General features: G+C 42.3%; 1 long non-coding RNA gene and 1 pseudogene across 1 annotated transcript; one reads left to right on the top strand and one right to left on the bottom strand.

The window, feature by feature from the left end:
* Positions 1-589: 589 nt before the first annotated feature.
* LOC122421527 lies at positions 590-7,557 on the top strand. The gene is made up of 2 exons (XR_006263514.1): positions 590-695; positions 5,561-7,557. It is a non-coding gene; the product is annotated as an uncharacterized LOC122421527 (long non-coding RNA).
* Positions 4,634-20,758, bottom strand: LOC122421524 (annotated as a pseudogene).
* Between the last annotated feature and the right edge of the window lie 3,840 nt (positions 20,759-24,598).

The following is a 24,598-nucleotide window of genomic DNA, read 5'->3' as shown; positions in this document are numbered from 1 at the left end:
GGTTGGGAAGATCCTCTGGAGTAGGAAATGGCAACCTGCTCCAGTATTCTTGCCTGGAAAATTCCATGGACAGAGGAGCTTGGAGGGATACAGTCCACGGGGTTGCAAAGAGTTGGACATGACTGAGTGACAAAGTGCACACACACACATACTAGAAAGCTATCAGAATGTCATGGCACGAAGCAGGCTTGCTTAACTATAAAGCCATAAATAAAAGCACGATCCATGTCCCAGGTCATCAGATGAAAGAAAAATATCACCAGCCTTCTACTGATTTGAATAAGTGCTATGATAATCCTAGTTTTATCTGGGAGCGCCGGACACTCTCCTGCCCAACATGAAGGAGCTAGTGATGTAAGCCTGATGTCAATTCAAAGAAGGCAGTCCTTTCCCCTTCCCACTTTCCTTTGACTTTATTTTTTTTTTCCTTTTTTATTTTTCCTTTGACTTTAAATTGTAGCCCACTTAATCTGTGGGGTAGAGCCCCCTCACCTGCCTGCTTGCATCTCTTACAGGTGTCCTATATTAATAAATCTACTTCTTGCTTATCACCTTGCCTCTAGCTGAATTCCTTCTGCGCTGAGACACAAAGAACCTGAGCTTCATTAAGTCCTGAAATCAAATGTGTGGAAGACCAGGTTTTGGCTGGGTTCAAGTCCCAGTCTGAGGTGACTGGTTTCACTTCTCTGGATGAGGTAAGTCTCAGAAAACCTCAGTGACAAGGAGCAGCCTTCCAAGAAGCCCTTAGAAAAGCTAGTGAGTTGGAACGTTTGTAGTAAAGAGTCATTTCTGGTTCTTCCCTGGTGGTCCACTTGTTAAGACTCCACGCTTCCACTTGATTCCTAGCTGGGGAACTAAGATCCTGCATGCCAGGTGGCACAGCCAAAAAAAAAAAAAAAAAGAGTTGCCTCATTTCTATGCCACAGGCTAATTAAATGGACCAAAAGTCATGTCCCAAATACTCACTACTTAGTGAGCACATTAAGTGTCATGGAAATAAAAGTCCTACGTGGACATTCCTTGGATGTTTAATTCTAGCTCATTTTGGTAAGGAACCTGAATCCAATGCTCCAAATTGGTCTCCTTTAAGACATTAGATGTCCACCTTATGTCTTAGTTCTCAGTCTTCTAGTGTCTGAAATAGACTAGATAACATCTCCCAGAGTCAAGACTAGTTTATGATACCTGCTCACCTCCCAGAGTTATTTTAAGAGCCAAGCATGATGACTGTGTCAGCATGAAGGTTATACGTGGCCAGTTGCTTGGGAAAGGAGTTTTTCAGCTCTCGGTCACTGGAAAGCTTTGCTACAAATGAACTTCCCCCACTTATTTACTTCCTATCCTAGCCATTTGGGCTTCTTGTCATAGCTCTCATCACTGGCTGCTAGCATCTTGTTTATATCTTTTCTCCCCAAGTTGGTGTCAGTTCCAAGAGGGCAGGGACATCTCCCTGGTTGCTTGCCTAATCCCAGGCTCAGCAGCATGCCTAAGTGTTTCACACATTTTTGCTGTCATCAAGTTGTGTGTGTGAGTTGCTCAGTCATATCCGTCTCTTTGCCACCCCCCTGACTGTAGCTTGCCAGGCTTCTCTTATCTGTGCGATTCTCCAGACAATAATACTGGAGTGGATTGCCATTCCCTTCTCCAGAGGATCTTCCTGACCCAGGGATCTTCCTGACCCTTGTCTCCTGCATTGCAGGCAGAGTCTTTACCATTTGAGCTAAAGGGAAGTCCTATTTATCATCAAGTTACTGTTCTGTTTTCATGTGTCTGTAGGTAGAAATGTAACTGAAAGTGGGGTCTGGCTGCTCGCTGCTCAAAAGCCAATAAAGATGTAAAGTTGGTTGGAAGGAAAGTTGGCTTTGTTTTGCATGCTGGCACCTGGGAGTTGGGGGAGGCTAAACTTCTGTCCCCCTCCCCGTCAACAATCTGCGGGCAAGAGCTTTTATAGACTGAGAGAGGGGGCTGCATGCAGAAAAACACAGTCAGCTCTGACAGTCTTTTTTTGTTTTTGTTTTTTTTTTTTAAGGTTTTTTAACACTACATTTATTTATTTATTTTTGGTTGTGTGGGTCTCCATTGCTTTACATGGGCTTTCTCTAGTTGCGGCGAGTGGGTGCTACTCTTCCTTGTGGTACACAGGCCCCTCACTTGTGGCTTCTCCTAATTTGAAACATAGGCTTTAGGCCCACAGGCTTAGTTGTGGCGCACAAGCTTACTTGCTCCACAGCATGTGGAATCTTCAGCATTGGCAGGTGGATTCGTACCTACTGTACCACCAGAGAAGTCCTCCGATAGTCATCTTGAAATTGGTCATCAGTGATCGGACCAGCATCATCTTGATTCTTCCAAGTGCAATTCAGTTCCAGGGTCAGTTTGTTCCCGTTTTCTTGAGGTCTGTTCTTGGAATCATGGCAGCTTAAGTCATGGCCACAGTCTTGTAGTTAACTTCTTCCACACGGTGGGGGTTTTAGTATCTGGAAGGCAGTTCACAGAATATGGCTCAGAATGTTATCTATAGCTCTTGAGTAGGAACTAAAAGTCCTTGACTTTGCTTAATGACTAAACTATTATTGTTTTGTCCTGTTTGACTGCTTTTCTTTGCTTCTGCATTTTCTCACTTTCTGATTAAACTTGTTCTTTGGCAAAAGTTTTTCCCACAGACAAAAGGCAGTCAGGACATCGTGGGAAATGACTGTAGTGTCCCGCTCCATTTCAGAAATAAAGCCCTTTGTGAATGGCCACTTCTTTGTGAGCAATACAATTTATTGACATATGTACTTTGTAAAGTGAAAAATCACTTTGCAGCAATGTACTCTGCTAAGGTATTTTGTAGACAGAAATATTGCTATCTGTTATGAAATACTTTGTTAACCACCCAGTGTTTATCTATGCTGTATCCTATGTACATAGTAGAATCTTTGTAAATGTTAAAGTGCTTTGTAAGTTTAGGAGTACTTTAAAAAGTACAAAATGTTCTGTAAACAGCAAGAAGTTCTGTGTACTGCAGTATACTCTGTAAACATTACAGAGGTTTTCTAAAGGCAGTTTTTTTTTTTTTTTTAATGTGAAGTGATCCATACAAGTTGAATTGTTTTGTAATCATCAGGTGCTCTTAAAACTGTAAAATGCTTTATAATTGGAAAGATGTAAATTGCTGTATGCTTTTGAATAATCAAATTATTTACAAGAGGCAAAGTCTCTTGCATATTGTAAAGTACTGAGCTCACTACATAACAAAGTAATGTGTAGACAGCAGTGTGTTTGTCAGTGATAACTGGTTTATTAATATAGGGTTTGTTCTTTATAAAATAATTTGTGACTTCCCTGGCAGTCCAGTATATAAAACTCTACACTTCCACTGCAAGGGGGCATGGGTTCAATTCCCAGTCAGGGAACAAATATCCTACTTGCCTCTCAGGGTGGTCAAAAATTTTAAAAATTAAACAAATACTTAAAAATATCAAATAAAAAAAAGAAAAAAAAATCAAATAATTCAAAATGGAATAGCTTTTGATGGACATGACCACCACAGAAATGGTCTTAACTACTTTGAAGCATTTGACCCCAGGAGCCTAGAACATGCTTGGCACACACCAGAGGCTCAATAAGTGTTTCTGGGATGAATGAATATTTTGTAAACTTTATTTTGCAAACACTAGAATGATTTTAAATATTATACCATAAATTACATAGATTATGAAGTATGATGTTTCGATAATCAGCAAATTGATTGTAGATTGTAAAGCATTTGGTCATTTTTTAACGCAGTTGGATATCTACAAGGCAGTGCTTGTTGTTCGTTGTTCGTTTTTCAGTTGATCAGTCGTCTCTGACTCTTTGTGACCCATGGGCTGCAGCATGCCAAGCTTCCCTGTCCTTCACCATCTCCCAGAACTTGCTCAAACTCATGTCCATCAAGTTGGTGATGCCATCCAACTATCTCATCCTCTGTCATCCCCTTCTCCTTCTGCCTTCAATCTTTCCCAGCACCAGGGTCTTTTCCAATGAATTGGCTGCTCTTTGCATTAGGTGGCCAAAGTATTGGAGCTTTAGCTTCAGCATCAGTCCTTCCAATGAAAATTCAGGACTGATTTCCTTTAAGATTGACTGGTTGGATCTCCTTGCAGTCCAAGGTACTCTCAAGAGTCTTCTCCAACACCACAGTTCAAAAGCATCAATTCTTAAGCGTTCAGCCTTCTTTATGGTCCAACTCTCACATCCATACATGACTACTGGAAAAACCATAGCTTTGACTAGAGGGACCTTTGCTGTAATGCTTGACATTTTAAGATCCATGATATGCTGACAAGTATTTGGAAAAGATAAACTTATTTTAATAATGCCTTCAAAATAATCAAGTATTTTGTACACATAAAAATGTGATTTGAACTGCAAATTACTGCATCCCTTATAAAGTATTTTTTATAATTTAATTAATTATTTGGGGCTTCGATAGGTCTTTGTTGCTGCACGTGAGCTTTCTCTAGTTGCAGAGAGCTGGAGCTACTCTCTGGTTGTAGTTTCCAGGCTTCTCATTGCGGTGGCTTCTCTTGCTGTGGACAGGCTTTGGGCACTTGAACTTCAGTAGTTGTAGCACACAGGCTCAGTAGTTGTGATGGATGGGCTTAGTTGCACCGAGGCGTGTAGAAGTTTCCCAGACCAGGCATCAAACCCATGTCCCCTCTGTTGGCAGGCAGATTCTCATCCACTGTGCCATCAGGGAAGTCCTCATAAAGTATTTTATAACTGAATGTTTTGTAATACACATGAAGTAGGATTCCATTTATATGAAACTTCCAGAATAGACAAAGAAACATACCAGTGGCTAGAGGGATGGAAGAGTGGTGAGTTACTTGATAAGGGGATGAAGTTTCCTTTTGGGGTGATTAAAATGTTTTGGAAGAAAAAGATGATGGTGCAGAACATAGTGATTGTACTCAATGCCATGGAACTGTTTAAAGTGGTTAAACGTTAATTTTACAATATATGAATTTTACCAAAGACAGAGAGCAAGGGAGCACAGATAGCCATTGGCCAGAAAGAAAAGAACTTTATTTTGGTCTCACTGGTTTTGGAGCATAAAATCAGAGAGGGGAGGAAGATATACAGCATAGAAGTTGAGGGCTGAACTAGCCATGTCAATTCAAGGTAGGAGGAGGAGGGCAGGGGTGTGCAGAGCAGATGGAGACAAGGGTGGGGGGCAGGAGACCCGGTGCTGATGCTGCTGTTCTGGGTAAGCTGGGGTCTAAATCTTGTTGTCCTCCTTTCGGGCCTCAGTTTTCCTAACTGTGCTGGGGGTTTGGTGGTGACACTAAGATATTGCAGGTATTTCTTGACCCTGAAATATCCTCAGTTAACAGTGCAGGCCATCTGGGGATGAAGGTGACTACAGCAGGTTGAAGATGATGGGGAGACCACACAAGGGACTTTGCACAGGAGAGAGTGAGCAGGGAGGAGTCAGGAGCCTGCACATGTTAATTCTGGACAGAGGGAAAGGGCTGGAGGCAAAGACTCCGAGGGGATCTGGACCTCCTCTCGCTTTCCCCCTCCCCTGCAGGGCAGGAAGCTGATCTGGAACACAGCGGGTGGTCGCGTTGCCCCTTTCTCCCTTGGCGTGAGGTCGATGTCTTCCGGGCCTTGGGAGACCCCAAGGAGAAGTTGTGCAGCAGAGAGGTCAAGAAGAGGAAGAGCTCTGAGTGGGCCAAGCTCTCACCCAGACAGAGGCATTTTCCTGCAGATGTAAGGTGTCAGTGGAGGGGGATTCCTGGAAAACATGTGGTTGCCCCATCTCCACAGTCCTGAAATATGTGCATGCTCATTTACATAGATTTGCAGGCAAAGTACTTGCGATCCTATTCTTGTCCTCAGTACCAACACCAGTGTGTGTGTGGGGTGGGGGTGGGGAGAGGGGGGTGTATGTGCCAGTGCACGCAGGGGTGCGTGCCTGTAAGTTCTACTTCAGCTCCACCTCTTCCCAGCCTATCCCATACAGATGCCCTCCTGTGTCCCTCCTGGCACCTAGGGACACCAATTTATGAGAAAATGGGAAAACACTGGAGAAATCTCTGGCAGCGTGCCCTGGCTATGAGGTACGGGGGAGCTGAAACCTCTGGCCTGTCCTGGAGTGGGTGGGCGTTTGGCTGTACAAATGGTGACCTACTTCTAATCAGTGGATAAACTGCCTTTGCTCTAAGCTTCTGAGTGTCTGCACTCTTCTGGTCACTTTGACCCTCCTCCCAGCTCCCTGGTCCTGCCCACCATCAGCAGGCAACAAAGTCAGCCTGCCAGACCAAATCCCCAAACCCCAACCCCTGGAGCTTCTGACTGCTCATGCCTACATCATGCTTGATAAGTACTCTTGACTAGTGCCCTGCTTACCCTTGAGCCTCATTTTCTATCATAACACCCACTCATGTCTTCCCGGAAGATGAAGTCAGCCATCACAGAAGTGTCCATGTAGGTGGAGCCCTGAGTATCCACAGCTGACTTCAGCACAGGCTGTGTGCACTGGAATAACCAAGAGAGGGACCAGTGTGTGCTTGGGCTGGGCCACAGTTTTGACAGCATCCTATTGACCCACAGTCTCAGTGGGAAGGAAAGGATCCCAGAGAGCTGCCTTGTGTGTGTGGCAAAGTTCATTACAGCTCATAAGTAGTCACAGCACATCGCTGGGCACATAAACATCTCTGGCACATTGAACTTGGAAGGGACTTGCTTTGTCCAATGACCTGTGAGCTAAACGGGTGCATGTTATTCTGTTTTCCTTGTTTCTTTGTGTGTTTGGATAGAGTTCCCACTAGCTCCATTTCTACACGATTGTGATGACCTGGGGTGGGCGTGTTGCCTGAGCAGAAAAATAAGCTTTTTGACTTTTAGTTCTTGAGATATTAAGCATATTTATCATAGCTTAGCTGTGCCCTGACCTACATAGACCCTGAGTTCCTACTGGGTCTTGAGCAAGCCCTATGCCCTCCTGGGCCTCTCTGTTCCAGTTCTACAAGACAGAATGATTCAACACTCAGACATTGACTGTTTCTTTAAGAGGTCAAAGGAGAAAAACAATTTGATCACTTGACAGGAGCTGAAAAAATTATCAAGAATACTCAATGGGAATATTAAATCAAAATTTTAAGAACTTGTTGTAAAATAGCGAGAAGAAAGATATTTCCTTTGGTAGAGTAGTCATAAAATATCTGGAATAGGCAATAGCCAGCATTCAGCGTCATAGAGAAAATAAAAATACTCTCAAAGTTAGGACTTGGACAAGATTGCTCACTATCAGTGTTTTTACATCACATGATTCCAGAAGTGCTAGCCCATGATATTAGGGAAAACATGACATGACATATGGCTTTAGCATAAGAAATAATTAAGTCATAATATTATCATTTACAGATGCTAACACCAGTTAGTAGGAACAGCCAAGAGAATAAATGAAACACTGTTCATTATGAAAGTAATACAAAGAGTTTGTTCAGTTATGACAGAAATATACACCCCCAAACCTCAGTGGATTTCTGATAGTAAAACAATTAAAATGTTTTTAGAAGAGTGTTTCTGGACTGAAGTGTGTTCTTTCTGAAGGGACCTTGGAAGATAATTAAGTTTAAATGAGCTCGTTAGGGTGGGGCCTCCTTGAGGGGAGAGGATTCTTACAAGAAGAGGAAGTGATCCCAGAGCCCTCACTCTGCCGTGTGAGGCCACAGCCAAGATGGCGGCCGTGTGCAAGCCAGGAAGACCAGAACCTGACCACGCTGGCACCCTGATCGCAGACTTGTGGCTTCCAGACCCTGAAAAATAATTTTTTTTGGTTAAACCATCCAGTCTGTGGCATTTTGTTACAGCAACCCACAGCCCAACCTGACAGAGAGGCTCTACGAACAATAGCCACAGTCTCCTCCCATGTTTCTTAGCAATAAATTTAGCAAGAAATATACAAAACCTAGCTAAAAAGTTCAAGATGCCTCCAATGATATGAGAAGGACTAAATGGAAGCACTATCTTTTGTCTAGGATATATTCAACATGTAGACTTGTCAAAGCTATGTGAATCAAATTACAAATTTAGGTTAATCCTAATAAAATCCCAGTGGAATTTTTTTTGAGTCTTTGACAAAATGATTCTAAAGTATGCTTGGAAGAAAAATAAAACGTGTTACAGGAAAAAAGAAGAGCAATGGCACCTGTAAAATATTAAAACACATTGTACAGGTAGAATAATTCAAATAATATTGTATAGCTAGAAAAAACAGACAGTCAATGTGAATGTGCATCATTATGAAAAAACAAACAGAAATATACCTAAGGAGATTAAACATTTTAAATATAAATTTCAAATAGTGGCTAAAAATTGAATCATTTGATAGGTGATGGATTACGGGTAACTGCAAAATTCTGGGAGTAAATATTCCTTAATTCCTCCTGGATCTCATTCTAAACTGGCTTGTATTTTAAATGTGAAACTAGCTAACAAGAAGTAAATCAATGAATGTTTCTTCTTTCTCTTCCTTTCTGTCCCTTTCTTTCTTTTTACTGTTCTTTCAGCTACTTACCCATTATCTATCTGTCTATATCACATACCTTGAAAGTGAAAGTGAAAGTCACTCGGTGGTATCTGACTCTTTGCAACCTCATGGACTATACAGCTCATGTAATTCTCCAGGCCAGAATACTGGAGTGGGTAGCTGTTCCCTTCTCCAGGGAATCTTCCCAATCCAGGGATCGAACCCAGATCACCTACCTCGCATATGTGTAAATGTTAAAAATATTTTTAAAGGACATCCTCTGTAGTATTAATATGTCTGATTTAGCAGTGACTTAAAGGTTATTTTTAATGTCAACTTTTTACTTTACATCCTTATTTGTGTAAGTTAGAAGAAAAATGGCTATTTTAACTTAGAAAAATTATAAATACTTTTCCTCATTGTTGGGACATAGCAGGTTCTTGATAATGGATCATTTATTTGTCTGTTCTCTGTGTTCAAGTGTGTGTCTGTGTCTCTCACTTTATCACTGAGTCTCCATCTTCCTCCCCCATCATACCTCATCCCTTCCTTCCCCCATCCCCTCCCCACACCCCCACTATCCTTGTCTCTGTAGATGTCTTGCTTTCTCTGTCCTTCAAAATCTCATCTTTTGCCAAAACGTGTTTGGGCCTGAACTGAGTCAGAAAGTCACACACAGAACAGGAGTAAGCAGACATTCCCTTGGGGGAGAAGGAGCATGGCTTACCTATGGAGAATGGAATGAAGACTTATGACTTCCTGAAGTTGCCCTACGCATCCAGAAAGTGGCCAGGGTAGAAGGCATCTGGCTTCTCAAAGTGGCGTGGGTCATGGAGGGCAGAACTCAGGATGGGATACATGGTAATGCCCTAAGAGGATATTAAAGACAAGTGGACCCAAATGACCATTAACAAAGAGTGGCTGAATCCATTATGGTGCCTCCACAGCTGATAATGAGCTTCGCCCACTGTGCGGCTCTATAGTTGGTGGCAGGAATGTTGAAATGACTCTCCCCATTTGGTTACTAGTGTCCCATCCCTCCAGGTATCGTCACCAACCACCCTGATCCCTCATCCCCAAGACCCCTTGGTCTACTTTATGACCCATCAACTAAAAGACTCACATCTGACTCAACAGAGCCCTTTAAGAAGTTGACTCCAGGACTAGGGCTGGAATATAATCTAATGGGTGCCAGTATCAATCAACCATTGGGTGATCAACACTGTAAATATCACCCCTAGGTGCACCTAGACTCAGCAACGTAAGCTACCATGAAAAAAATAAGTTAGAACCGTAGGCGTCGACCTGGATAATATATCTATACGTTATGCTGCTATCTGTGCTCACTCATGTCTGACTCTTTGTGACCCCATGAACTGTAGCCTTGCAGGATCCTCTGTCCATAGGGATTTTCCAGGCAAGAATACTGGAGTAGGTTGCCATTTCCTTCTCCAGGGGATCTTCCCGACCCAGGGATTGAACCTGCAACTGCTGTGCCTCCTACATTGGCAGGTGGATTCTTTACTACTGGGCCACCTGGGAAGTCACCAGGGAAGCCCCTATCTATACAGTGTACTGTTATATTAAAAAAGGAAAGCCATACTCATACACACAGACATGCACCAACAAGTTTCAAATTGTACTGATATGGACTTAAAGACCAGAGGGGAAGGTGACATGCACACTCGACATAAGTTGCAAAGTGACAGACACGGTATCAGTCAATTGTTGTGTATGTGGAAAATCGCTGCAGACAGTAACTGCAGCCATGAAATTAAAAGATGCTCCTTGGAAGGAAAGCTATGACAAACCTAGACAGGTGGGTTTTAAAAAGCAGAGACACCACTTTGCCAACAAAGGTCCATATATTCAACGTGATGTTTTTTTCTAGTAATCACATACGGATGCAAGTGTTGGACCAAGAACAAGGCTGAGTGCAAAAGAATTGATGCTGTTGAGTTGTAGGACTGGAGAAGACTCTTGAGAGTCCCTTGGACTGCAAGGAAAACAAACCAGTCAATCCTAAAGGAAATCAACCCTGAATAGTCATTGGAAGGACTGGTGCTGAAGCTCCAATACATTGGCTACCTGATGCGAAAAGCTGACCCATTGGAAAAGACCCTGATGCTGGGAAAGATTGAAGGCAAAGGAGAAGCGTGCAGCAGAGGGTGAGATGGTTAGATAGCATCACTGACTCAATGGACATGAATTTGAGCAAACTCTGGGAGATAGTGGAGGACAAGAGGAGCCTGGCATGCTGCAGTCCATGGGGTCCTGAAGAGTCAGACTTAGCGACCGAACAATAACAGTAACAAATGGGTTCATATAAACATAAAGGTGAGATGATAGAATAGCTTTTAAAAAACTAACTCTATTGTCTAACAGATTTCAATACAGATATATTACTTTTCAGCAAATCTAACATCTTGTAAAGGTAGAAAGATAAGATAGAATAAACAGGAGAGGACTTTTCTCTTTTTCTAAACTCTCCCTTTCTCCCACAAAAATCTAGAAATAAAAATTCTTCTTATAGTCCAACAATCAGACAACAACCATAGGACTGGGTGCAGACAGCACCTTCCAACTGTTTCTGTAGCCCTGCTGGTCCCGCCTTAGGGAGGTAATATCCCAAGAAGTGAGTGTCCTTGATGACAGAGTGGGGCACACCAAAGGGGAGGAGATCACTGAATCTCTGAATCTGGTGGATGATGGCCTTTGTATAAGGCATTTTTGCCTGATCTTTCAGGGCTGGGAGATGGTGTGCACCAATCACTCTGTCGATTTCTGCATGGACTTTCTCTGAGAATGATAAGGATGGGAGGAGGGTACACAATAAATGCTCATAACAGTGGACTCAACCAAGTGACCTAAAAATGACCTGCAGACTGTTGAGAGGGTTTTATAAATTCTTAAGTAAGATGTTGGGTTATCATTCCTTCTCAATGAAAGCATCAAAAAATAAAGTCAGAAGCTTCTTTGTGGGGAAGTCTTGTGTGATGTTTCTACTCAAGTTATGACAGAGGGTAACTTGGGTAAGGTTGGGTGGATAGAAATTCATTCAACATTTAAGGATGCCTTCCCCCCTGCCCCTCACTCTTCTAAAAATGAGTTGTAGCTTAAAATGGTGTCATATCCTTTTGTGCCACTGACAGCTAAGTGATATTAGGTAAGTCACTCCCTTCTCTAGCCTTAAATTCATTCCTGTGAAATAATGGAGTTTGATCAGTTTCTCTAAGAAACTTTGAGAGCTTCTCCAAGTCTGATCTGTGGACCATCAACAAGAGAACCACAGCAGGGGCTTTTTAATTAGTTGTAAATCAGCAAAGTCAAGTTCTTAGTCAACCCCAAAAAGTAGTTGGCAAAAATGATGTACTTTAGTAGACGATGAAATGCATTGCAAATGGTAATGCTTTGTATTGAGCCTGGCTTATAAACTAGAAAGTATCTTAGAGTCACCCAAGAATTTTTCAAATTACAAAAACTTCATAAATATAAACACCTTCTACACCAGAAGGTGCTTCACTGATGAAAAAATATTTTGTAAACCCTAAAGTGCTTTGTCAAATTCAAAGAGCTCTGCCTGCAACAAATCTTTATTACAAGTTACAAATCCTGATAAGGGTGATTTTTTTATTTTTCAGACTGCTCAGGACAGAACTTGTCTGTCTTATCCCATCAGCCAACCACCTTCCTTGGAGATGGAAGGTGTGCCCTTAGAGACCGCCAATGTCCCCCGTCCCCACCTCCCATAAGCCCAGCTCACCTAAGACGTCAGGGTTCTTGAGAAGAAGTAGAAACCCATAGCAAATAACGGAGCTAGAGGTCTCTGTGTCAGAGAAGAACAGTGAGAGCACCGTGTGAATGAGATTCTTCTGGTGAAACTCATTCTCAGGATCTGAGCGCTCCTAGAGATGGGGACGGTCAATTTTTAATGTCTCCTCTTGCAAACATTCCCAATGTCTGGGTCTTCCTATCTCCCTACCAACACATTACTCTATTCCAGTTATTCTTTTTCCTGATCCTTTTTTCTTTAGTCAAGGCCAACAAGGTAATAAAGGGGTGAGATCTGGAGCCAAAGTGCTTGGATTTCAAACTCAACCCTACCATTTACTAGCTCTGTGTCTTTGGGCAAGGAATATAAACTCTCGGTCCCTTAGCTCATCATGTGGGGTTGTTTTGAAATAATATGTCCTGAGTGTTCATTGGAAGGACTGATGCTGAAGCTGAAACTCCAATACTTTGGCCACCTCATGAGCAGAGTTGACTCATTGAAAAAGACCCTGATGCTGCGAGGTATTGGGGGCAGGAGGAGAAGGGGACGACAGAGGATGAGATGGCTGGATGGCATCACCAACTCGATGGACATGAGTTTGGGTAAACTCCGGGAGTTGGTGATAGACAGGGAGGCCTGGCGTGCAGCGATTCATGGGGTCGCAAGTAGTCGGACACGACTGAGCAACTGAACTGAACTGATGACACACCATACCCTTGGGGTTAATTTGTTGTTAATATTGCTGATGTTGTTGTGTCCTTGGGTGTCATTGTGCTCTGGATTGGCCCTTGTGGCTCAAATGACCATTATATCTACTACTGTGGGAAAGAATCCCTTAGAAGAAATGGAGTAGCCATCATAGTCAACAAAAGAGTCTGAAATGCAGTACTTGGATGCAGTCTCAAAAACGACAGAATGATCTCTGCTCGTTTCCAAGGCAAACCATTCAATATCATGGTAATCCAAGTCTATGCATTGACTAGTAATGCTGAAGAAGCTGAAGTTGGATGGCTCTATGAAGACCTACAAGACCTTCTAGAACTAACACCTAAAAAAGATGTCTTTTTCATTATAGGGGACTGGAATGCAAAAGTAGGAAGTCAAGAAACACCTGGCTTAACAGGCAAATTTGGCCTTGGAGTACAGAATGAAGCAGAGCAAAGGCTAATAGAGTTCTGCCAAGTAAATGCACTGGTCACAGCGAACACCCTCTTCCAACAACACAAGAGAAGACTCTACACATGGACATCACCAGATGGTCGACACTGAAATCAGATTGATTATATTCTTTGCAGCCAAAAATGGAGAAGCTGTATACAGCCAGCCAAAACGAGATGGGAGCTGACTGTGGCTCAGATCATGAACTCCTTATTGCCAAATTCAGACTTATACTGAAGAAAGTAGGGAAAACCACTAGACCATTCAGGTATGACCTAAATCAAATCCCTAAAGAATACACAGTGGAAGTGAGAAATAGATTTAAGGGACTAGATCTGATAGATAGAGTGCCTGATGAACTATGGATGGAGGTTTGTGACATTGTACGGGAGACAGGGATCAAGACCAATCCCAAGAAAAAGAAATGCAAAAAGGCAAAATGGCTGTCTGAGGAGGCCTTACAAATAGCTGTGAAAAGAAGAGAAGTCAAAAGCAAAGGAGAAAAGGAAAGATATACCCATTTGAATACAGTTTCAAGGAATAGCAAGGAGAGATAAGAAAGCCTCCCTCAGTGCAAATAAATAGAGGAAAACAATAGAATGGGAAAGACTGGAGATCTCTTCAAGAAAAGTAGAGATACCAAGGGAACATTTCAAGCAAAGATGGGCTCAATAAAGGACAGAAATGGTATGTACCTAACAGAAGCAGAAGATATTAAGAAGAGGTGGCAAGAATATACAGAAAAACTGTACAAAAAAGATCTTCCCAGATAATCATGATGGTGTGATCACTCACCTAGAGCTAGACATCCTGGAATGTGAAGTCAAGTGGGCCTTAGGAAGCTTCACTCTGAACAAAGCTAATGGAGGTGATAGAATTCCAGCTGAGCTCTTTCAAATCCTAAAAGATGATGCTTTGAAAGTGCTGCACTCAATATGCCAGCAAATTTGGAAAACTCAGCAGTGGCCACAGGACTGGAAAAGGTCAGTTTTCATTCCAATCCCAAAGAAAGGCAAAGCCAATGAATGCTCAAACTATTGCAGAATTACACTCATTTCACATGCTAGTAACATAATGCTCAACATTTTCCAAGCCAGGCTTCAACAATACATGAACCATGAACTTCCAGATGTTCAAGCTGGTTTTAGAAAAGGCAGAGGAACCAGAAATTAAATTACCAACATCCATTGGATCATCAAAAAAGCAAGAGAGTTCCAGAAAAACATCTATTTCTGCTTTATTGACTATGCCAAAGCCTTTGACTGTGTGGATCACAACAAACTGTAAAATTCTGAAAGAGATGGAAATACCAGACCACCTGACCTGCCTCTTGAGAAACCTGTATGCATGTCAGGAAGCAACAGTTAGAACTGGACATGGAACAACAGAATGGTTCCAAACAGGAAAAGGAGTACGTCAATGCTGTATACTGTCACCTTGCTTATTTAACTTATATGCAGAGTACGTCATGAGAAATGCTGGGCTGAATGAAGCACAAGCTGCAATCAAGATTGCCGGGAGAAATATCAATAACCTCAGATATGCAGATGACACCACCCTTATGGCAGAAAGTGAAGAACTAAAGAGCCTCTTGATGAAAGTGAAAGAGGAGAGTGAAAAAGTTGGCTTAAAGCTCAATGTTCAGAAAACAAAGTTCATGGGGTCCAGTCCCATCACTTCATGGCAAGTAAATGGAAACAGTGGAAACAGTGGCTGACTTTATTTTTCTGGGCTCCAAAATCACTGCAGATGGTGATTGCAGCCATGAAATTAAAAGACGCTTGCTCCTTGGAAGGAAAGTTATGACCAACTTAGACAGCATATTAAAAAGCAGAGACATTACTTTGCCACCAAAGGTCTGTCTAGTCAAGGCTATGGCTTTTCCAGTAGTCATGTATGAATGTGAGAGTTGGACTATAAAGAAAGCTGAGCCCCAAAGAATTGATGCTTTTGAACTGTGGTGTTGGAGAAGACTCCTGAGAGTCCCTTGGACTGCATGGTGATCCAACCAGTCCGTCCTAAAGGAAGTCAGTCCTGAATGTTCACTGGAAGGACTGATGTTAGAAGCTGAAACTCCAATAATTTGGCCACCTGATGCAAAGAGCTGACTCACTGGAAAAGACCCTGATGCTGGGAAAGATTGAAGGCAGGAGGAGAAGGGGACGACAGAGGATGAGATGGTTGTATGGCATCACTGACTCAATGGACATGAGTTTAGTAAACCCTGGGAGTTGGTGATGGACAGGGAGGCCTGGTGTGCTGCAGTCCATGGTGTTGCAAAGAGTCAACACAACTGAGCGCCTGAACTGAACTGAACTGAGGCACTTGCCAGACCAATTAGAAGAGACATCAGATTCTACCAATCAGAATAAACATTGGCCTCTACCAGTCAGAACAGACATATGTTTATAACCAATTGAAGCAGGGTTCAATCTCTGTCTGTCAGAACTGAGAGAAGTAGTGAGCTGCAACTCAGAGAAAGCTTAACTGGGTCACAGATCAACTCCTTATCTACCATCTCTTTGGAGGCATTCCAGGAAAAAGGATTAGAGAGGGTTAGGAATGAATCAGGGGAGGGTTGAACCATGGATTGCTTGATAATCCTTACAGAAGTATTTCAACATTTAAATTTCAGGTACATCACACACAAATATACTAGTTCAATGACAGTAGTGTGTTCATCACTTTTTCTCACGTCCACCCCGCCCCTGCCCCGAATCTGGGGCAGCCCTTACCTTGTCCATGTGGAGCAGGAAGGAATCAATGAAGTCCTTTGGGTCACTGGGGTCTAGTGTCTTCCAGTGGCTCTCTATATTCTCAGTGAAAAAATCTTTCACTTCTTGAAGCATGCTGCACAAGCAGGTGTGTGTGCCAGTAAAGTGTTTCAAGATGCCCGGGAAGATTTCAACCACGTAGAAGGCAGCAAACGAGGTCCCAGAACCCATTGTACTCACTGGGCTGGTACTGTGTGTTCTGAGCTGCACATGCAGCAACATCCAAAGGGTATCATTCATCCAGTGAACTTGAAGGGTATACCTCCCACTTGAGCACACACCCACACAGTCACCCAACTCACCCACACTCACACATACACACACACAGTGGTGAATAGACCTCTGCACTCCGAGCCAGTCACTCATATCTGCTGAGGTTTCTTCTCTCAAAGCCTGTCCTTGTCCGAGGTCTGATTCTGACACTCGAACTGACTGATGGCCTCACCTGGAAGGGTGCAGGACTTGGAGTGCTCACATAAAACTGATCTCTTGATGCATTCTGCTTTTGGTGTTCAGGACAGAAAATATCTAACTCTTCCCATGATCCACCCACCTTGATTCCTGGCCCACAGTGCAATCTTTGACCTCACCTGGCTATAGAAGCAGCTGAGAATGGTGAAGACTTCATTCAGTGAATGTAGCAGCCATATTAATCTAGGGTCCTGGTAATTAAAGCACTCACCGGAGACAACAGAGGAGATGATGTTGGCGGTGATGGAGTTAAGGAGGATGTGGGGGTCTAGATAGGCCTCTAAGAAGGAGAGGTCTGTTATGAGGGTCCCCTGCATTGTCCTGGGAGACTGACCTGACTAGTGCCATTTCAGCTTGTTTGATGGTTTTCTTTCTTTTCTGTTGGCCAACCAGATCTCATTGTTCCTGTGAGTTTCAGCTCTTCTTTGTAAGAGTCTCTACCTCTGTGTCTTTTGTTGTTTTTCTTACTCTCTGTCTTGGGGTGACTTTCTCTGGTCTGGTCTTTGACTCTTTCTTTCAAAATCACCCCTTCTTCTCTATTCTCTCTCCTTAGCCCCATATGTCTTTGAGTCTCCTCTCCTTGATCTCACTGACATTCTGTGGTCCTCAGACCCTATATCTCTTTTTATTTTTTCCTAAGTCTTTTCCTAATCTGCTCCCAGGTTCATTTTGTGAGTGTTCTCAGGATCTCTCTGTCTTCCTTCATCTCTATCTCTTCTCTGTTTCTGTCTGCTTTCTTTACCTCTCCCTCTCTCTCTGTCTCCATCATTTTCTTTCTTTTTTTCTTCTCTGTTATCTATATCCTTCTCTTCCTCTTCCTATCTCTGCATCTCTCTCTCCTCTGTCCCCATTTCATCCCCATGTCAACCCAGCCTGCACTCACCCTGGGATTTCCAAAGCTCCTCCACCAGACACTGAGCCTCCTCCTTGATTCATTCCTCAATACTCCACTTCCCCATCCCAAAGGCCTTCTTGGTGGTCACAGAGAATCACCGTAGACTCTTCCAAGACTTTCCACTGGCAAAACCTAGACCTGATGATGGGGCGTGGAAGGAAGGTTGAGAAGACACATGGGATGTTCCCTCCTTCCCTCCATAATCCTCACCCTTGTCCCCCACTCACCTGTTTCCTGGAAGACAGGGTCAATGATGGTGACATGCCCTTGGCCAGAGAACGCCTCGGCCTGATCCACCAGGGCCTCCCTCATCACCTCGTACCCCTACAGGATGACAGCAGACCGAGACCCCAGGTAGATGGTAGACATCCCTGTATTTCTCCTGCAGCTGTGGGGGCAGAGTCCAGGTCTCACTCTCTGACTCAAGAGAAGGCTCTCCACCTCACCCCTGGACCACACCTCCCAGGTAGCCTACCCTGGAGGCTGCAGCCCCGCCAGGGAAGAGCAGAGACTGGAACTCTGTGGTCTCCTCCGAGCCTCACATATACCACCTGACCCCAAGCATCCTCCTCTCTTGGCTTTTCCAAGAGCCCTCCCAGCTTTGGATTTAAGAATTACAGAGACTCCTACATCCAAGCTATAGAATGACTCTCTATCACTCTGTCCCAACCCACACAGGATCTCAGTTCAAAGTCTCAAGTCTATCAGAATCTCTCTCTGAAGGGAACCCTCCTATACTGTTGGTTGTAACGTAAATTGGTGCAATCACTGTGGGGAACAGTATGGAGGCTCCTTAAGAAACTAAAAATAAAGCTTCTGTATGACCCTGCAATCTCATTCCTGGGCATATGTCCAGAGAAAACCATAGTTTGAAAAGATATATGCACCCCAGTGTTCATTGCAGCACTATTTACAATAGCCAGGACATGGAAGCAACCTAAATGTCCACTGATGGGTGATTAGGTAAGGAAGTAGTGCATATATATATAATATGGAATATTACTCTGCCGTGAAAAGGGATGAAGTGATGCCATTTGCAGCAACACAGATGAGCCTAGAGTTTGTTATGCTGAGGGAGGTAAGTCAGACAGAGAAAGACAAATATTGTGTGGTATCATATATATATTTGAAATCTAAAATTATAATACAAATGATCCTATTTACAAACCAGAAATTCAGTCACAGATGTAGAAAACAAGCTTATGGTTACCAAGTGCGAAGAGGGGTGGTAATTGGGAGATTGGGATTGACATATAAACACTACTATGTATAAAATAGATAACTAATAAGATATTACCATATAGCATAGGGAAATCTATGCAATATTCTCTAATGACCAATATAGGATTGGAGTCTAGAAGAGAGGAGATATGTTAATAACACAACATTATAAATCAACTATACTCCAATAAAAATTAATTAAAAGAAAAACAGAAGTAGTATCACAGATGTAGAAGACAAACTTATGGTTACCTAGGAGGAAAGTGGGGGGCTGAAAAATTGGGAGAATGGGATTAACATATATACACTTATGTTTGTATAAAATAGATAGCTAATAAGAACCTATTTTATAGCACAGTGAACTACTCAATATTCTGTAATGACCTTTTTGGGAAAAGAATCTAAAAAATAGTGGATATATGTATAACTAATTCACTTTGCTATACAGCAGAAACTAACACAACATTATAAATTAACTATATCCAATAACAGTTAATTTCAAAAACAGAACAGAAGCCATTAAGGATAGAGTCTTCTACTGCACCCTCCAAAGTACTGATGATCTTTATCATCTATCCTTATTATTCTGAAAACCCACTTGGCACATATTATGAAACTGTACTGGGGACTGTATTAAAAGCCTTAAGAAGGAAAAATACATGCAACCTAATGATCACTCCAGCACTATTTACCATACCCAAGACACAGAAGCAACCTAAATGTCCATTGACAGAGGAATGGTTAAAGAAGATGTGGTACATATATACAATGGAATATTAGTCATAAAAAAGAACTAAATAATGTCATTTTGCAGCAACATGAATTAGAGATGATCATACTAAGTGAAGTAAGACAGAGAACAACAAATGTAATACGTTATCACTCATACGTGGAATATAATTTTTTAAAAAAATGATACAAATGAATGTATTTACCAAACAGAGTCATGGATGTAGAAAAGAAATTTACAATTACCAAAGGTGAAACATGCAGGGTGTGGAAAGATAAACTAGGAACTTGGGATTAACATACACACACTACCATATATAAAATTGGACCTAGTAGTCCATATGTAAAAGGACCTACTAGTATAGCACAGGGAACCCTACTCAATATTCTGTAATAACTTATATGGGTAAAGAATCTGGAAAAGAATGAATATATATAAATGTATAACTGACCTACTTTTCTGTAAACTTGAAGCTAACGCAACATTGTAAGTCAACAGTACTCCAATAAAATTTTTTAATGAAAAAATAATTTCTCTCTCCACTCAACTTTGTTTCCACTCCTCATAGGACGTGTCATAAGCTTCTCTAGTGGGCGTAGAGGGCCAGATCAAGACTGCAAGAAGACAGTCTCTTGCAGGGGGTAGGGCAAGGAGTAGGGCAAATCCCACCCAAAGTTGACCCCCAGCTCCCTCACTGCCTCTGAACTATTTACCATCCACCCATCTCTGGCTTTCCAACCCCCTGCCCTTTCCATCTCACCACCTGGAATGGCTTGAGACAGCCTTTATGGTCCAATTGAAAGATGTTCCTTAGGAAGGGCAGAGGCCGGGGTCCAGGGGGAGGCGGCCCCAGGAGGCAGGGTGGCCCCAGAAAAGCAGGAAGCCAATGAAGAGGATGAGGAGCAGGATGGCAGAGAGAGCCATGGTCCGTGCCTGCCTTCAATGCTGCTGTTCCTCTTAAAGGTTGTCTGCTCTGTTCTTTGTTATTTTGCCCAATATTTTGGGAACGATGTTCCAGGATCCTACCTTGGCAGAGTTCCTGCTTTTGAAACCCCCAGAGACATGAAGGAGCCCAAAGGCACAGGCACTGCAGAGGCCATGGAGTTTATCCTCTCAGTTGGATCCCAAGCCAGCTTTTGATAAGCTCCTGATGGGCTGGAGGTATCTTGGTGGGCGATGCCCTTGAACAGAGAGTATGTTCCCCAAGGAAGAGGGGTGGTATCGGCCAGAGGAACTTGTGGAGGCTGGGTGTAGGGTGGTGGCACTGCAAGGGCGGCTGTAGCCAGTTTTGTAGGTGAGTGGCATTGCGTTATGAGGGACTAAGGTTAGCTGGCCAGCAGAAGTGGGTGTCCTGTGCCCACTGGGTGTGGGGGTGTGTGCATCTGTGGAGAGTGAGGTGTGGAAGAGGAGGTGGGGTCTGATGGAAGACCTAACTCTGTGTGGTCTGAGTTTGGGGGTTCCTCAGCAAATTTTTCTTTTATTTTATTATTCTGCTTTATTAATTTTATTTTATTTGTATTCAACAAAGAGCATGTGTTTTTGTTCAGCCGCTCAGTTATGTCCGACTCTTTGTGACGCCATGGACTGCAGCATGTCAGGCTTCCCTGTTCTTCACCATCTCCTGGAGTTTGCTCAAACTCATGTCCATTGAGTTGGTGATGCCATCCAACTATCTCGTCCTCTGTCATCCCCTTTTCCTCCTGCCTTCTATCTTTCCCAGCATCAGGGTCTTTTCCAGTGAGTCAGTTCTTCCCATCGGGTGGCCAAAGTATTAGAGTTTCAGCTGCAGCATCAGTCCTTCCAATGAATATTTAGGACTGATTTCCTTTAGGATGGACTAGTTGGATCTCCTTGTGGTCCAAGGGACTCTCAAGAGTCTTCTCCAACACCACAGTTCAAAAACATCAATTCATTGGCTCTCAGCCTTCTTTATGTACAACTCACACATCCATTCATACATGACTACTGGAAAAACCGTAGCTTTGAATAGATGGACCTTTGTTGGCAAAGTAATGTCTCTGCTTTTTAATATACTGTCTAGGTTAGTCATAGTTTTTCTTCCAAGGAGAAAGCATCTTTCAATTTCATGGTTGCAGTCACCATCTGCAGTGATTTTGGAGCCCAAGAAAATAAAGTCTGTCACTGTTTCCATTGTTTCCCCATCTATTTGCCATGAAGTGATGGAACCAGATGCCATGACCTTAGTTTTTTGAATGTTGAGTTTTAAGCCAGCTTTTTCATGCTTCTCTTTTGCTTTCATCAAGAGGCTCTTTAGTTCCTCTTTGCTTTCTGCCATAAGGGTGGTGTCACCTGCATATCTGAGGTTATTGATATTTTTCCCAGCAATCTTGATTCCGGCTTGTGCTTCATCCAACACAGCATTTTGCATGATGTATTATGCATATAAGTTAAATAAGCAGGGTGATAATATACAACCTTGACATACTCCTTTCCCAATTTGGAACCAGTCCATTGTTCCATGTCCAGTTCTAATGTTGCTTCTTGACCTGCCTACAGATTTCTCAGGAGGCAGGTCAGGTGGTCTGGTATTCCTATCTCTTTCAGAATTTTCCACAGTTTGTTGTGATCCACATAGTCAAAGGCTGTGGTGTAACCAATAAAGCAGAAATAGATGTTTTTCTGGAACTATCTTACTTTTTCGATGATCCAATCCAATGGGCATTGGTAGTTTGATCTCTGGTTCCTCTGCCTTTTCTAAATCCAGCCTGAACATCAGGAAGTTTACAGTTCATGTAGTGCTGAAGCCTGGCTTGGAGAATTTTGAGCATTACTTTGCTAGCGTGTGCGGTAGTTTGAACATTCTTTTGCACTGCCTTTCTTTGAGATTGGAATGAAAACTGACCTTTTCCAGTCCTGTGGCCACTGCTGAGTTTTCCAAATTTGCTGGCATTTTGAGTGCAGCATTTTAACATCATCATCTTTTAGGATTTAATATAGCTCAGCTGGAATTCCATCACCTCCACTAGCTTTGTTCATAGTGATGCTTTCTAAGGCCCACTTGACTTCACACTTCAGGATGTCTGCTCTAGGTGAGTGATCACACCATGGTCATTATCTGGGTCATGAAGATCTTTTTTGTATAGTTCTTCTGTGTATTCTTGCTACCTCTTCTTAATATCTTCTGCTTCTGTTAGGTGCATACCTTTTCTGTCCTTTATTGAGCCCATCTTTGCATGAAATGTTCCCTTGGTATCTCTAATTTTCTTAAAGAGATCGCTTGTCTTTCTCATTCTATTGTTTTCCTCTATTTCTTTGCTTTCTTCACATAAGAAGGCTTTCTCATCTTTCCTTTTTATTCTTTGGAACTCTGCATTCAAGTGGATGTATCTTTCCTTTTCTCCTTTACCTTTTGCCTCTCTCCTTTTCTCAGCTATATGTAAGGCTTCCTCAGGCAACCATTTTGCCTTTTTGCATTTCTTTTTCTTGGGGATGGTTTTGATTACCAACTCCTGTACAATGTTACAAACCTCCATCCATATTTCTTCAGGCACTCTATCTATCAGATATAATCCCTTGAATCTATTTGTCACTTCCACTGTAATAATTGTAAGGAATTTGACTTAGGTCATACCTGAATGGCCTAGTAGTTTTCCTTATTTTCTTCAATTTAAGTCTGAATTTTGCAATAAGGAGTTCATGATCTGAGCCACAGTCAGCTCCCAGTCTTGTTTTTGCCGACTGTTGTAGACTTTTTAATGATACCCATTCTGACTTTTGTGAGGTGATATCTCATTAGTTTTGATTTGCATTTTTCTAACACCTGTCAATGCTGAGGATCTTTTCATGTGCCTGTTCACCATCTGTATGTCCTTTTGGAGAAGTGTTTACTCAAGTCTTCTGCCCAGTTTTTGATTGGGTTGTTTACTTTTGGTTATTGAGTTATATAAGCTGTTTGTATATTTTGGAAATGAAACCCTTGTTGGTTGCTTCATTTGTAAATATTTTCTCCCGGGCTGTAGGTTGTTTGTTTTTTCACTCTTTTTAAGGTTTCCTTTGCTGTGCCAAAGCTTACAAATTTGACTAGGTCTCATTTGTTTACTTTTATTCTTATTTCTGTTGCCTTCAGAGACTGACCTAAGAAAACATTGGTACAATTTATGTCAGAGAATATTTTGCCTATTTTCTCTTCTAGGAACTTTATGGAGTCATGTGGTGTCTTTTAGGCCATCTTGAGGTATTTTTGCGCAGGGTGTGAGGGAGTGTTCTAACTTCATTGATTTATCAATAGCTGCAAATGTTCAGCTTTCCCACCACCACTTGCTGAAGAGACTATCTTCTCTCCAATGTGTATTCTTGTCTCTTTTGTCAAAGATTAATTGACTGTAGGTGTGTGGGTTGGGCAAAGTAATTTCTATCATGCAAGTCACTGCTGGAGACCTTGCTATCTTTAGAGTCAATGGGAATAACTTTCACCTTTTCATTCACCCTATGTCCTGGCATGGTGCCACAACTAGAGATAAAGCCCACGTGCAGCAATGAAGATCCAAGTGCAGCCAAAAATAAATAAATAAATAACATTTTTTTAAAAAAAGAAATACCTTAAATAACTTAGTGTTACAACCATCCCTAGAACAGTTAGGGTAAGTGGGGCCCCAGAGGAGGGCAAGATTTAGATCTTGTTTCTCAATGACCCTGCCCACTGTGACATGTGAATGAGTATATAGGGAGAGTAATATTGATGGTCTCTGTGCCCACAAAAGGAGTGAAAAAAGAATAGCGAGGAGGTTCTGATGCTGACACTTGTTTCTTGAGATCAGTTTCTAGGAACAGTTCAGAGTTTGTGCTACTCATGTAGATTATTAAACAATATTTTGTTCTCTTTTCTCAAGAAATAGACAGAAAATGCATTTTCCCACTCACTTTGAAGTTAGACATAACCATGTGACTTGCTTTGAAAGTGGAATATGAGTTAATGTTATTATCCTTATTACTGAAACAACATACTGTTGAAAAAACTCTCTTCTCACTACTAAGAAAAACTCAGAATAGGATGGCCTCAAAGTTAGAGACAGAGCCACAAATATTAACATTCAAGAGAAACAAAAATACA

Source organism: Cervus canadensis, chromosome 18, assembly GCF_019320065.1.
Source record: "Cervus canadensis isolate Bull #8, Minnesota chromosome 18, ASM1932006v1, whole genome shotgun sequence".
In the NCBI taxonomy this organism is placed as follows: Eukaryota; Metazoa; Chordata; class Mammalia; order Artiodactyla; family Cervidae; genus Cervus; species Cervus canadensis.
The sequence above is the reverse complement of the archived record's forward strand: the minus strand, read 5'-3'. Positions and strand labels throughout refer to the sequence as shown.